This window comes from Ambystoma mexicanum, chromosome 4q (assembly GCF_040938575.1).
Source record: "Ambystoma mexicanum isolate Mex_15411 chromosome 4q, UKY_AmexF1_1, whole genome shotgun sequence".
Classification (NCBI taxonomy): domain Eukaryota; kingdom Metazoa; phylum Chordata; class Amphibia; order Caudata; family Ambystomatidae; genus Ambystoma; species Ambystoma mexicanum.
This window is the reverse complement of record NC_090928.1, coordinates 771,117,250-771,131,824: the sequence shown is the minus strand read 5'-3', so window position 1 is coordinate 771,131,824 and position 14,575 is coordinate 771,117,250. Positions and strand designations below refer to the sequence as shown.

General features: G+C 45.3%; 1 long non-coding RNA gene across 1 annotated transcript in view; it reads right to left on the bottom strand.

Annotated features, from left to right (window-relative positions):
• The window catches only part of LOC138467109 (uncharacterized), a 1,381,370-nt gene that overhangs the window by 186,985 nt on the left and 1,179,810 nt on the right, over positions 1–14,575 (bottom strand). The gene's annotated exons all lie outside the window — the stretch shown is intronic.

Genomic DNA, 14,575 nt, shown 5'->3' with positions numbered 1-14,575 from the left:
GCTGAGGCAGATGTACTGTGGTTGTACAACAATGTTTAGCCTCCCATTTATGCTGTGTATTATATACTGTGCATGGTCACACCAGCCACAGTGCCACAGTTGCAATCCTGTTCAGTCATGCTTGACTTACCCATGGTGGTGTGGTTGTGCCTCTTACTTGTTGTCATTGATATGCATAATTGGTAAAATGTTTGCCAGTGATGTGTCATTTTGGGTTTGGGAGATTCAGGTCAGGAGTGTCTAGCTCTGCATGCATTCTCCAATCAACGCCAATTGCCACCCAGGTGGAGTATGCATCCCCCCGTTCCCACCCAGGTGGAGTATGCATCCGCCCCCCCTTTCCCACCCAGGTGGAGTATGCATCCCTACACATCAGTAGCCCATTGCACTGCCATGGCCCACTCAGGCAACTCACCAAGCAGTCAGGCACATGGTCAAGCATGTCGCTCCATGTGACGGGTAGCATGGAGTTACGCAGCACCATGGCATCATGTATTGATCCCGGAAATCGGGCGCAGCATTGTGTGATGATCTTGCCAGAGTCCACCATTTGCACATTGATGGAATTGTATTGCTTGCGATTGCGGTACACTGCCTCTATGGCATGGGGGACTACCAATTCCACCTGGGTGCAGTCCAGGCACCAACACAATTGGGCATGCCTGCCAGTGCATGGAAAGCTACTTTGGTGTCGGCTATCTCCTGGGCAGTCCGTGGTAGGGATATGTGGGTGCTTACGTGCTTCAGAAGGGCATCCAGCACTTGGTTCAGCATTCATGAAAATAGTGGTTGTGAAATGCCATGCAGCTGCCCCACTGTGGGTTGATAGGTGCCTGTGGCCAGGAAGTGGAGCACACACACCACCTTTAGTAGCAGGGGGATGGCAGTGCGTATTCTCTGTAGTAGCCGCGAGGGCCTGGAATCAGCTGCCCTGGGCTCTGCGACCAACTTCCAACCATTTGGCCTTTCCGCGCTCTTTGAAGACCTTTCTTTTCTAGGCTGTCTCCTTGCAGTTACATTACTCATCTCGATTCTTTAGCGCCAAGATTCCCTTGGGTGTATGTGCGCTGTATAAATACATATAACATACACAACATAACAGATCTCTCTCCTCGGCTGGCTCCCTCCTCTGGAACACTCTCCCTCGCTCGCTCGCTCTTCCTCCCTCTGTCTTGAATGGTATCTCCTCAGCTTCTGCAAGCAAGTCAAGACTTTTCTCTTCTCCTCCCCCTTTCCTCCCTACAGTGCTAACTATACCCTGTAAGGTGTCTTGACCCACGTTTGAACTATTATGCTACAACATTTGGTGCTGTGGGTTTAGAAAATCCAAGATGGCTGAAAAGCCCACATTTGCGCCAGAATCCAGGAAAACCAAAATGGTCGCCTGACCTGTGTAGGGGAGGACTGGTCCAGGAGACCCCTCTCGCCTGCGTTTTCTCCCCAGGTGAGGGCTATGGCTCATTGGGCGTTCCCTCATGCCACCCCGGCCCAGGAGGTGGAGGGCTCACCCGCTGGAGACATTGCCCACACGTATTGATTGCCCCACAAGTTTGGCTAGGCCCAGAAACCATTTTTTGTCCGGTAAAGACGGTGTGAGCTCAGCGCACTGTAGCGCGGCCCCCACCCTTGGAGAGTCTCATCCCTGTTGCCGCAGCACCCTGGCAGATCCGCTGCGAGCACGTTCCCACGAACAAGACGGACATGAACTAGCGCAATACGCTAACATTGTAACAGTTCGCCTCCCGCAGTGTACTATCACTATCAGCATGACCCGGCCAGCAGGCCTGAACAATGAGAAGAACGGTAAAATGGTCATCTAATGGCAGACAGTCTTAATATATATGTATATAGTAATGTCAAGACCACTTGCAAAGTATGCTTCTTCCACAAAATCTCTTATATTACAAACGCCTGTAGAATGTATTAAAATGAGAAAGCATGCTCCCATGATATAATCAATGGCGAGCTCACACCATTACAGGTGGATGATAATAATAAAGGAACGCTCCAGGGATCTGTTTGTTGCGTGTATCACTGGGCAGCCTACCTCCCTTGGTTTTGCGCCATAACTAAGCTAATGCTGCTAGAGTACACGAGAAAGCGAATGCAACTATACTATGAACTCATGTAAAGGATGCGCGAGAATGCACTTATCATGTGTGTATGTCTAAGCCCCTTATGTGCCACCACCGTCACGTACGGTGGCGGGTCATTTTCTATGTACTCCACCGACCCAACTACTACCTCATTTACTGCAAATGTATATGCATGTAACTAAAATACTGTAGCTGCTAGAATATAATGTACAAATATGGTGCTCGGACTGGGTATAATCGAGACACATCCAGCAAAGTTTAAATGCATGTTTTGAAGCGATTTTGAATAAGTATTATAGAAAGTGTTCAAATGTTTGTGATATCTTTACCTACATTCAGCAACACACGAGGGAGATACCTCTGTGAATGCGTACAAGGCCATTTCCCCCTCCCACCCTGCGAAGGCTGCCAAGACATGAGAACAGAGGCCCGCTCTGCGCTATCCCACCTCCCCCGACCAGACTGGTGCCGCTTCAAAGATTCATAGCCCCACTGCAGCACCCAAGGCCGCGACCAGCCACCTGCATTATTTACAGCACAGCAGTAAACCTTTGTCTAAACTCACGCGCCCCCTCGTAAACCCCACAACCCACCGGACCGTCTTAGACTTATGGCCCTGTGTAATCAGGACACCCAACACTTTGACAACACACAGCGGAACATCCATAACAACTTCTAACAAGACAGAAAGACCTGTACCACCCGTCCCAGGCCCCGAAGCTTAACCCCTCGACCTATGGCCCCGGTCAGCAGGACACGGGTAACCAGGCCTCGATGTATTACCTCCAGACCCCTCACAAGGTGCATTCCTCCTGTGTTGCATTAACCTATAGAATAACCTATTGGAAGATTTACTAAAGAGAATAACACTGTGAATGACTGAATGACTGCGGTGTGCATGGCCGAGGGCAAGTAAGTCAGGAAAGGCATTCATCTCTGCCACCGGCCGCCTCGGCACACCAACACCGCCCGGATGAACTCAAGCCGACCGGCCAGGCCCAGCCCAACCCACGAGGGTGACCAGTGACGTCCTCCAGCCAAGACCAACCACACCGCAGCAGCACCTATAGTTAGCCGTCGCCACCCAATCCCAATGAACTTGTGCCCCCTATAGTATGTAGGTTTTGATGACGTTTTTTGTAAATATATACGCCTGTCTTTGCGATTGTCAGACAGAGCGCTCTCGGAGTTTGCAGAGTTCTTTGCATGCCCTATTCTGATTGATAAACTCCCGTTTACGCTCACCCGCACTCTGTCTTGGCCTTATTCCCATTTTGGGAGAGTCTTTCATTGTCTCTCATTGCGGGGAGGATCGTGCTGTTGGGGGACGCTTGCTTTCACCTGCCACCCACCAGTGCGAGCGTGATGGGCCAGAAGCGCCATGAGTGAAACGTGGTGCCAAAGGAAAAACAGCAGTGCCTGTTAGCTCAAAAAGCGCTTTGAAATCTCATTCGTTTCTCTGAAATGCAAGCTCAAAATGCCTATTTCAAACATTGCAAGATATTCAAAAATCACCAGCAGATGTCTGGTAGAATTAAGTCTTGTGTGCATACCAAATCTGGAAACATGAAGAGCCTAAAATAATGTTCATAACAAAAGTGGCTGAGCTGTGGATGTCAGCAGCTTAAGTGAAATTGGACTTAAAGCCACTAAAATCGAAATGTTTAAAATAAATGAATGATTTACTTTGGAGTGTCACATAGGTTGCAACTGTTTAAATGTCATAGTTTTGAACTTACAATCAGCGTTCTAGCTGCATGTGTCAAAATTGTAAGTTTGATTTGAATGAAGAAAAATGGGAACAAAAGTGACATTTGGCTGAAGCCTGGCTTAAAGGGATTGAATTCTGCCCGGCAACTACCCCCAACAGGAGTTGAAACTGGCCTGGCTGCATTCTGCTGCCCCCACCAAAAGGAGATCACACCTCTCTGATTGAATCAGGGGAGGAGTACCTGGGAGCAGGGAAACAGAACAATGAACTTCCCTTTGCTCCAAGTAATTTCTAAATCAGGGGGTCGTAAATGGCTTCCTCTTGGAAGGAAATGGGAGGGGCACTGCCTCTGTGAGCCAGCTGAGCTTGGAGGAAGTGGACAAACCAGAAATTCCCCATGTGCTTTGGGAAACCACACCCCTCTGGGCAACAGCATAATTTTAGAAAGATGGATAATTCATAGTACATAATTGTCAAAATTATATCAATAATATCATGATTCCTGTGATTTTTCTGTGCACATTTTAAGAGGTTTTAGGACTCTGTGGTATGTTATGTGGGGTAGTAGCGTAATATAGGGTATTAGTCCAAATGTATGTATGTTAAAAATCTGACACTTCATCATCTGATGCCCATATTCCTTGCGCACATTTGTGTAAATTTTAGAAAAGGTTAGAGGTTGTGTTCTGGATGAAAAGGGCAGACTTCTGTCAGAAGTGAACACAACATCTTACAAAGACAGGTATCGAATAGTTTGGCGCTACAGAAAATATGTTAACTGGACATATAATATTAGAAAAATTGTACATAGATAAATATGCATTTAAGTCAAAAATAGATTTGTGTGCAAAGTAACAAGGGGAGTGTTCTTTCTGTATGCCATAAAAAGGATGCCGGATGACTCACAATTCAGTTCCCCAGTCTGGTGACAGAGAATCCTACAGCCTATCAGGATCCTCAGAGGGTTGGGCATAGAAAGTCAGCCTTCCCACCCACTTTCAAAAGACATAAAAAGAGCCACTGAGACCCAGGTAGAGACTGCACTTTCCACTTTCTTGGAAGCTCTTTGCCGGACCAGGCAATATCCAGAAGGACCATAGACTCCAGATAGACTCCAGAACTTGAAGCAGAGAGGCCTGTACCAAAAGCTAAATCCTCCTCAGCAGGCCTCAGAATCCAGCCACCTAACCAAACTATTCAACAGCCGGGCTGTGCTGTTCGCTTCTGGCTAGAACTTTTGCCAGAACCAGAGACCCAGACCAGTCCGCGGTGCCAGTGCCAGAACCCAGAAAGCAGAGCTGTATCCAGACCGCCGTGCAGTGTCAGAACTTTTGCCAGAACCAGAGATCCAGACCAGCAGAGCAGAGAGAACCGCAGCTAAACCTGTAGACCAGATCTGTGACGAGGCCCATTCCTTCCAAAATTAGGAGTGAGTATCCAGCCAGAGCTGTGCAAACCAACCTCTTAGTTTAAAATAATCTAATTCAAACCATTTCCACCTATTTAGAACTGCATAGAAATCGTGTGTCGATTCTGTGATTTCAAACCTGTGAAAGTGTCATTTGCCATTCTAAATCATTATTCATTTCTGAAATCTACCTCCCCAAAATCGTCCGTATCTTTTGAACCATATGTGCTAGCAACGAGATTTAACTTTCATTATAAAGCTAAGATCCTCAGCTTTCCAAGAAAAAGCCCTACTCCTTATAGTTTTTCCGTAATCGCGCTTTACGCACTTGGAAAAAGTGCCACGAATTGAAAACTAGCTCAATCTCACCACACGTTAAAAAATAGCTGTCTCTTGCTTGCATTGCTGAAATTCGTTTTCAACCTGATAATCCCTCAGGAATCATTGCTAGTGTTGGCCTGAACTCATTCAAAGTAGCTGTCACTTATCCTGAATCTCCTATAGGGAATTAAAATCATTTTTAGCGTATTTTCACTTCTTTGCCAATCACATTTAAAGTATTTTTGCCTGTGTTTTAAAATCATCCCTGTTGCTCTAAGCTTGCTAGGGGGGAACTGAATTGGTATTGCATTTGACTGTATTCCTGAAAATCGTGTGCTCCCCTTCCATCTCCTTATATTGCATAGGGGGGGAGTGAATTGTCAAAAGAAAAAGTGATCATATTATCTCTTGTGGAAACCATCTTAGTTATTTCTGTGCTGCATTCTTTTCCATCATTGCATTTCCTTGAAACCATAAAGTATTCTCAGCTACCTTATCCTTTCTATACCAACTCCTAAGTAATTAAGAATTGTGCTAGTGTAATATTATCCATTGTTGATCACTGTAATATTCATAAGTGTGCTATCAAATATTCAGTTATTCATAAAAGTGTGATATATATCTTGTTTAATTTTCAATAAATCTTTTAATTTGCAAAACAAACCTACTTCTTGGCTCAGTGAGGTCGGGGGGATTCAAAGAGAGGGGCGTTATATAAGGGTTTATCATCCAGGTTTATGAACTAGACATAAAAATATATAAATAAGGGCTTCCATTGGGCATACCAGACCAGGCATTGACTTAGTTGGTGTACTGAATTGAAGTCACTTAACAACCCACCGTCCCTGAGATTGGCAGCCTGGACCCTCAAGAGTACTATAGGGTTCCAGCCATATAGCCAATCATCACCTGCATCTGACCCACTGGCCACTGGGCCCACACCTGCCCGTCGGGTGGTCTGGCATAGGTCTGCACTTACCGGTTGGGTGGTAGACCTGCCATTCACTTGGGATGTCTCCGCCTTTGCACTTACCTATTTCCCCCGTAAGAAGCACTTCTGCCACTTCCCACCTGGCAGGCCCTCCAGCACTTAAACATTGCCCCCACCTCTTCCTCTTTTCTCTGCACTTGCACGTTCTGAATGCCACAAGGCCTAGTAGGTCTGCTATTTTGTTTTGTGATTTATACATTTTCATTATTGCACATTTGTTCCCTTGCTTCCTTCCTTTTGCCTTGTGGCGCTTTGAAACACTGTCTTGTTGTATACGTGCCTTATAAATGGCCAACCAATAAATAAATAAATAAAAAATGGAGGTTCCAGGCTATAAGTAATCCCTGGAAGAGCCTTCCCAGGGGAACCTCTGTTTTGTGTTATAAGAATAGGGCTGGACATTGTAGAAAAGGGTTTTGTAAATTCTGCTGGTAAGAATTACAAAATGTGGTGTTTAGCTTAGCCTGGGGGCTAAGGACTTTTCAAGTATAGGTTTGGAACTTTCTGTTGACCAGATCCTTTGGACTTTTTGTTGAAGACTAGGGAGTCAAGGGAGGGGGTATCATTGTAAGACTAGCTTTGGACTTTATGTTTTAGAAAAAAGCCAATTAAGGTGTTGGACACTAGAGAAATATCCCACATTTTGTTGAGCTATCCCTGGCACTGTATTAGGAACTTGTGATTTTAGTGGAATTGGCTCTAGGGCGGGCGCTCTCTGCTCTGCCACGGTCATGGTTCCCACATCCCTAATCCATACAGCCCTCTCTGGGTTGTTTATAGGACTAGGCTCAGTAACCCCTATCTGACCTTTTCTCTTTCTCACTTCAGGTGCTCTCCCTGAGTCGCCGGCTTTCTGACTCCCTAGGGAACTTCTACCTCTCCTTTGCCTATTCCCGTTTAGTATTTTCAGGGAGAAATGAATGGTGCCTTCTTCCACCAGGTGTCACGCTCGCTCCTTTCACACCCTCTCGTACCTGACCCTTCGGTATACTGGTCTCTTAAGCTGTTCTCCTCTGACCGTACTACTATCCCTCCGCTCTCACACTCTGCCTTTCTACCTCCACCCTTATATGTTATCACTCTCCTTATTCCAACCACCACTCTACAACCAATACCTCTACTACTATTGCCTTCCTTCCTCCTCACTACTACTCCACCTTCTACTCCCTGTCTACTGTTACCACTACTTATGTGCTACCACCACTATCTCTCTCCCCTGTTCCTGCTACTCTCACAAACCCTCTCATGTGACTGTCACTTCCAATACGTTCACTACCACTAACTACTGTCCACTACTACCAACTACCATTTCTTGCTACTACCATCACAGCCAACTACTACCACTTTCTAGCCTATCGCTAGTTTACACACTCCCTACCCTCAAACACAAACACTCCACAGACCCCCTCTGACCGATAGCCTCTGCACTCATTTCAATTTCGCCTCTTCTGGTCTCTCAGATCTCCTTCTTCACGACCTGTCCTCACCCAACTAACCCACATTGCAGAACTCACATGTTCCTTCTTGCATACCCCACTCCCTCCCAAGATTGTATACTCACTATGTCCAATCACTTACCAGACCTAAGGGGGTGTGGCTAGGGAAGTGCTTAGGGGGGCTTCAAAAAGGGCTTGTAAGCCTTGCACCCTTTTCTGGCAGCATTTCTTTCAAAGAAAGTAAAAGACTCAGAGGGACTGGAGTCCCCGTTTGATAAGGCCTTCTGGTGCACCTTTTAATATTAATGTCCCTGGTTGGCTGGTGGGAGTTTCATTAATAAGGCCTCTTGTTCTGGATGGCATGTAGACCCATAGAGTCTTCGCTGCGGCGGGGACGCCGCCATCATCACTGGATGTTTGGGGTGGGCTCCCTCTCTCCCCTGACAGGGCATGGATGCAGGCCTCGTCAAAAAGTATAACAAAGCTGTCTAGATGGGGAAGATGAATTTACAGGCGCTCCAACTATATTCAATCTTCACTAATCGGGAGGATGTAGAAAACCACTAGTGCCAAAATAATGTCAATATTAAGGGGATTAAGACCTGGAAGCATTTGTACAGGGACTCTTTTGAAGTCTTTCCTGAATCCTGATAGAAAAGAGATGCATTTGGACTACATTGATAGGGTCTAGTCATCCTTTCAACAAAAAGATAACCCTACTCCTGATGTGTCGAGCTAGCTGCATTTTTATCAACTGGAAGAGCGGGGGATGGTAGCCATGAGAACAATGGGCAAAAATCAGTTTAGAGATGCTACCCTCTCACTTTAGCAAGATCTTGCACAACCTAACCTCACTAAAAAGTAGAGAATGATCCAGAAAGAGTCATCAGAGCTTACCAAAGCAACTGCAGCTGAATAATCTGAAGAGGAAAATAATTCTGCAGGTGTTGAAAACTGGAGAGGCTGAGGAAGACAGAGGACATGCTCACGTAATGAAAATGACCGGAAAGTGAAAGGGAAGCATCTTGTAGACTACAGCAGAAGGAGAAGGTCCTGGACGGGTTCAGAAACCACCTAAAAATTGACGTCTATTATTTACTTGTCCATTTTCAACTCTTGAAGACCACGTTGAAACTCGGCATTCGACCCACTCAGTAGCGATGCACATGAAGTTGAGTGTTACATGATTCTCTTAGATACGTTATATTTAAAGTCTTTTGATCATTGTTCCTTGTATGGCACCCATATACTGAGGGCAAGTAACCCAAAGTAGGATTGCAGGGGAGTTGTGGTGGAGCTCGGTTTGGGTTCTCGTAAATCTATCTAACCTATTTTAAGATATTATTTCATTACATTTTACGTGCATTTTAGTACTTTTAGTTCAATTTTTTTTTAATGTTTTCCTCTGTGGTTTATACATTTGTGTTCAAAATTTGTATTTATGTCTGTCAGAAATTAGACCATGGTAGGTTTGGTGACTGCCATGGCTAACTTTCAGCCAGAACCCTGAATCATCTCCTCAGTAAAATGCAGGTGTTTGTAATGCTCACTTTCTGGAGATTAAGCTCTCTGTCAGATTCCTGTTGGAACCACATCTGGTCCCCAGGGATCAATTCAGGGTAGCGAATAGGAACTTTCTGACACAATTCTTGGCATGTATTTTCTGCAACAGAATTCACTTTGAGCGGAACAGAGTGCTGAAGGACCAGAGGTCAGATTTTTAATGCTACAAATGGCCAACTGTTTACTTTTAAAATGGTTATACACACCCAATGTTGAACAGACATTTTTTTTAGGATATGCTCCCAATTATAACCTCCTTTGTAGAAGGATAACTGTTATTAGACAGGGATTTTGCCTGCATCTTACACACACTGGCAAACAAAACACAACCCATCACAGTCCGATCGGCAAAGCCTAGACATAGGTTCTCAGAGAACTCTTGACAGTTGAAGTTTGGAGGTTTTGTCATCTGTTACATCAAGACTACACTCACTACTCCTATGTGCACAAGGTATACATCAGACTAGACATGCTCCCTAACACCCTTAGTCCCTAGGGTTCTCTGTGATTTGTGACTAATCTGGACAATGTGTCCCTTTTCCCCAGAAGGGAGCCACCCCCTTTGAGTCTAGGGAGGTGAGCTCGCCCTGCAAGACCCTCGCTATGGGTCTGGGCAAGTGGGACCTCACACGGAGTGACTCCCCTCATAGGGACAAGGGCTCCCATTCTGATAATTGAGTCTTTGTTTCAGGTAATGCTGGATCTCACCTGAACGCCACAGTGAGAGAGCATGAACAGAACCCTCTTGTTTGAGACATCGCTTTGGTTTCACCGAATAGTGACTTTTCCTAGAACTCTTTGACTACAACACCTAGCTAACCTCCTTCCATCCTGTTAGCTTCAAGCAATGCTGGGTTTCATCTGAACGCCCCAGTCAAGGAAGAAGGACACACCCCTTTTGACTGTGATGAGGTACTTAAAAACAGGAGTGTGAACCGAGGAGAACATCCTATGCAGGGAGGAGACTAAATCTTATGCAGAGGCGAACCTCTGTGGAGGAGACATCCAGGAGAGGCAGAGCCACGCTAGACAGCAGAGCTGACAGTGTCGTGGAGAGTGAGCCTAATGTTAGCCGAACACTGGAAGGCGGGTTCCCATCCAGCATAGCACCAGCGTTGGAGGGAGGCGGGGACGTGGAAGTACCCGGTTCCTCTGGTGGCACGACCATGAGGAAGCCGTAGTGGGCCTCGGGCCCAGCAACCGATGTCGAGACCAAATCGCTGGGGAGAGCGTGACTTCCTGAGCCCCAGGCCTGAAAGACGTCAGCTGCTTAGGGAGAAGCAGCAGCAAGGAAGCAAAAGCTCCCACAGAGAGACTACCGCCGAGAGGTAAGGAACCAATGTAGTAAACCAAGGCTGGAAGAGACAACAAGGTTTATGGAACCTGAGAAACCCGGGAAGGCATGCGCCCCATCTGAATCAGAACAAGACAAGTACGAATACTTTGAGTCTAAGCTGCAAAAGCCTATAAGGTTACGGTAGCCTGAGAAACCCAAATGGGAAGCGCCATATGTGAAACGGCTTGATATCAACACAAAGACTTTGCACCAAGGCTGGGAGAACCAGCAAGGTTACGGGAATCTGAAATGTAAAAAATGTAAAGCGCATGAACTGAGAGCGAACACGTCTATCAGAGAGAAAGAAGACTTGGGGGAATACAAGAGCCATAGACTTGCTATCAAGAGACTTGTATCCAGGTATAGGCAAACAAATAAATCATCTGTATACATTTCAAATCAGAATACAAATTACAATCTTTGATGTGTTTCCAGTATTTGTTCAACAAACTCCAGAGTTCCAGTAGTCTTTGTGGGTAGATAAAGTACAATGTTCAAATTCAATTTAAAGAATCAATATTTTTGGGGAGTTCCCTGCCAAACACTTGTTTCATACTGTTCAAAGTGTTTTTTCTCTGCATCGTGCACTTCTTCAAGGGCTATGAAACAAATGTGCAATATTACCTTTTTGCATAAGCATAAGATGATATTGCTTGGTGTGTATGTTTATATACAAATATTAATCTAAATGTTGTCTTACTTTGGAAATAGTAGCCTCCTGGTTCTACTTTTTTGGTTGTATGCAGACATTCTTCATCAATAATGTAAATTCGGTACCTACAAGAGACAATTAATAACCCATGTTCCTAAAGAGTTTACTCGAAATAATTCATAACTTGTTTAAACCATCAGGTCAATATATTGAATTGTAGACGTGATAAGATTACATTTTGAAATCTCACGTTATATACCTGATGGCCTTTGGCATAATGTTTTCTTCTTCTGCCGCCATAAATGACATGTGCCTGCTGACTAGTGCCATTTGTTTCTGTGTCGCTCCGTAATAATCGGTAAAGGTTTGATAGCCCAAAAAATGAAAAAAGGATAGCGCATATAAATCTCTTGCTTATATGAGAATATGTGTCTCAATTAATATAGTGTTCAAAGGACTTGGGTGCCATTTTCAATAGTTTATGTGCGGTGTCCTAATAGTATGTATAGAAAAAGGGCTTTATTTCCAAATAATTGTTCGGCCATCTTAAAAAGTATTTGCACCCAGGGACGGGCGCTCAGCCAATCAGGTGGCTGGAACAGCGGGCGAGAATACACATTCCCTGTCCGTTGTCCCAGCCACCCAAGGCCCTTCCCCAGGTGGCGCCATTTATTTTGGTTGTTACTGTGGGGAGGCAACAGGGAGCATGGGAAAATGTCCGCCAAGGAAGGGGAAACAAAGTCTGTTCTCCCTTTCCATTGCAGCCGTTGAAAATAGTTTTTAAAAAAGTAAACAAACTTAATGGCCGCCATGAAACAAGAGATGGGACTACACGTAGTCCCTCCTAACTTTCTATGGTTGCTTTCAAAAAGATTGGGAAAAAAAGTAAACAAAAAAAATGGCCACCACGGAAGCAGAGAAGGGACTATACCTAGTCCCTTCTCCCTTTACATGGCGGTGTCTCGCAGATCTGAAGCGGACGCACCAGTGACAGAAGTGTAACGGGCGCATCCGCTCCTGATCAGGACCGGAATTAATAGGGTAAGTGGGGCAAAGGGAGGGAGGGAAATGTGTGGTATAAGGGGGTGGCACATGGAGGGGGGCAATTTACCTCATTCCCTGGCAGGGGAGATGGCAGCCTCCAGCCCTGAGGAGGCTCAGGGCGGCGGGATTACCATCTGGTAATGCCCCTGTTCTGAGCCTCCACATTGGCTGGAAGGCTGCCACCCCTCCCCCCACCCACCAGGTACTAATATCTAACTCTCACCATCACTTAGACACAACAGCTGGGGAGGCTACACTTGCTGCTCCCGAAACACGTCTGTAACCAAGACCTGAAGGAATTTGTGCAGGGCATCTTCCATAGTCTTCTCTGCCTTTCTGAGGATACCAAGATGATATTCGAACAGAGCCATAGGGCATACTCATCATTAAAATAAAAAATGATCTGACACCTGATGGGATGACCCAGGTAAAATGTTATCAGCAGAAAGAGCGGGTGATGGTGGCAACGAGGAATGTCGGCTGGCAAAATTCTGTTTAGAGATGCCTTAAGGGTATTTCACAAACAACATTCTGGGCACCTCTACTAGGAGAATGAATCCGTCACACAGGAGGAACACAGTGGGTGCCATCGGCATTGCTTTCTTGATCAGGTTAGGCAGAAATTCACTTGGAAGCAGAGACGATCGCTGAAGCTGCAGGCAGAATGCCACACACTACACACACTACCATGTGACATCAAAATGGTTGATGATGGCTTTAAGCCTTCAGTCCACATTAGGTAGGGTAATCAGTCAATCAGTGGGAAGGAGGAAAAGGCACAGCGCCTGAAAACAACAAAGACGCTCAAAACACATGAAAGCAGGAAGGAAACGAGGACCTGGCTACTCCTGCAACCAACAGGAGAATTACGCAGCCAATCTCACAGACCATTAGACAATCCATTGAGTGCACAGTCCGATACAAAGTGATAACAGAGAGCCAGGGTTGACACATTCAGACAACCACATAAAGAGAAGCAGATGCAAATGAAGAGCCAAAGAGGTAACAATAGAGTCAGAAGGCAAGGAGTACACTTTGTTATAAGCTTGCTGGAAGTATCTCAGACCCTGGCAGGAGCCAGAGACCAGAAAAAAGAGGATTCCTTTTGCTGCACTCACGGCAGACACAATAGAGTTTTGAGGACTCCAGATCTCACAGAACACTAGTATTCCTGCAGATCAACTGGCCATAGGATAAAGCATGAGCCAGGGGCATTTATTTTGAGCACTTCAATCCATCAAGGGAGAGAAGCTCAGGACCTCGATTGCAGTCTCCATCTATACTATAGAATTGCGGTGTGCTCAGAAATATTACACATGCATGCCAAAATAAGAGACTAGTGAGTATAATACGCTTTTAAAATAAGTCTGTCCTGAAGAAGGTTGTTGCAAAGAATTATAACTACTGAAACCCGTAGACAATAGAAACTGTAGTGAGGGTAGTAGGGACCTTACCCAAGGATACAGTTTCAAACTGATCTCTTTTGGACCAACAGGAAATGATGTGTCCAAAGTTGATCAGATGAAGTGTCTTCATACTTGTTTTAACTTTGGTCTTTGAGAATTTAAGGCCCTCCAGACTATTAGTTAATAAATGTGCATTTGCCATAAGGAGCCAGGTGGACCTTCCATAACTCTTTTACGTACGATTGATAAACATAAATTGCAAAGGATGGGAGAATGAATTGATATACAGCATTGAGCCTTCAGAACATCATCTGGTGGCCTTTGAGAAAAAACACTAATTGTGAGAAAAAGAATCCCACTGCTTCTTATTCTATCAACTTTTATATAGACGCACAGGATTAGTCCTTTGCTAGGTAGGATTAGTTAGATGATCATCCCATCCTGTGTTCCGACTCCGTCCCTGCTTAGGACAGGGGTATCAAAAGTAGGAAGCCATCTCACTTCACTTCTTTCTCCAAATATGCATGAATGTGGAGTGTGTTGCATTGCTATTCATCAGGTGTGTTTGCCCTTTTTTGTGATAACACGTTACTGTCAGGGCTTACCCTGCT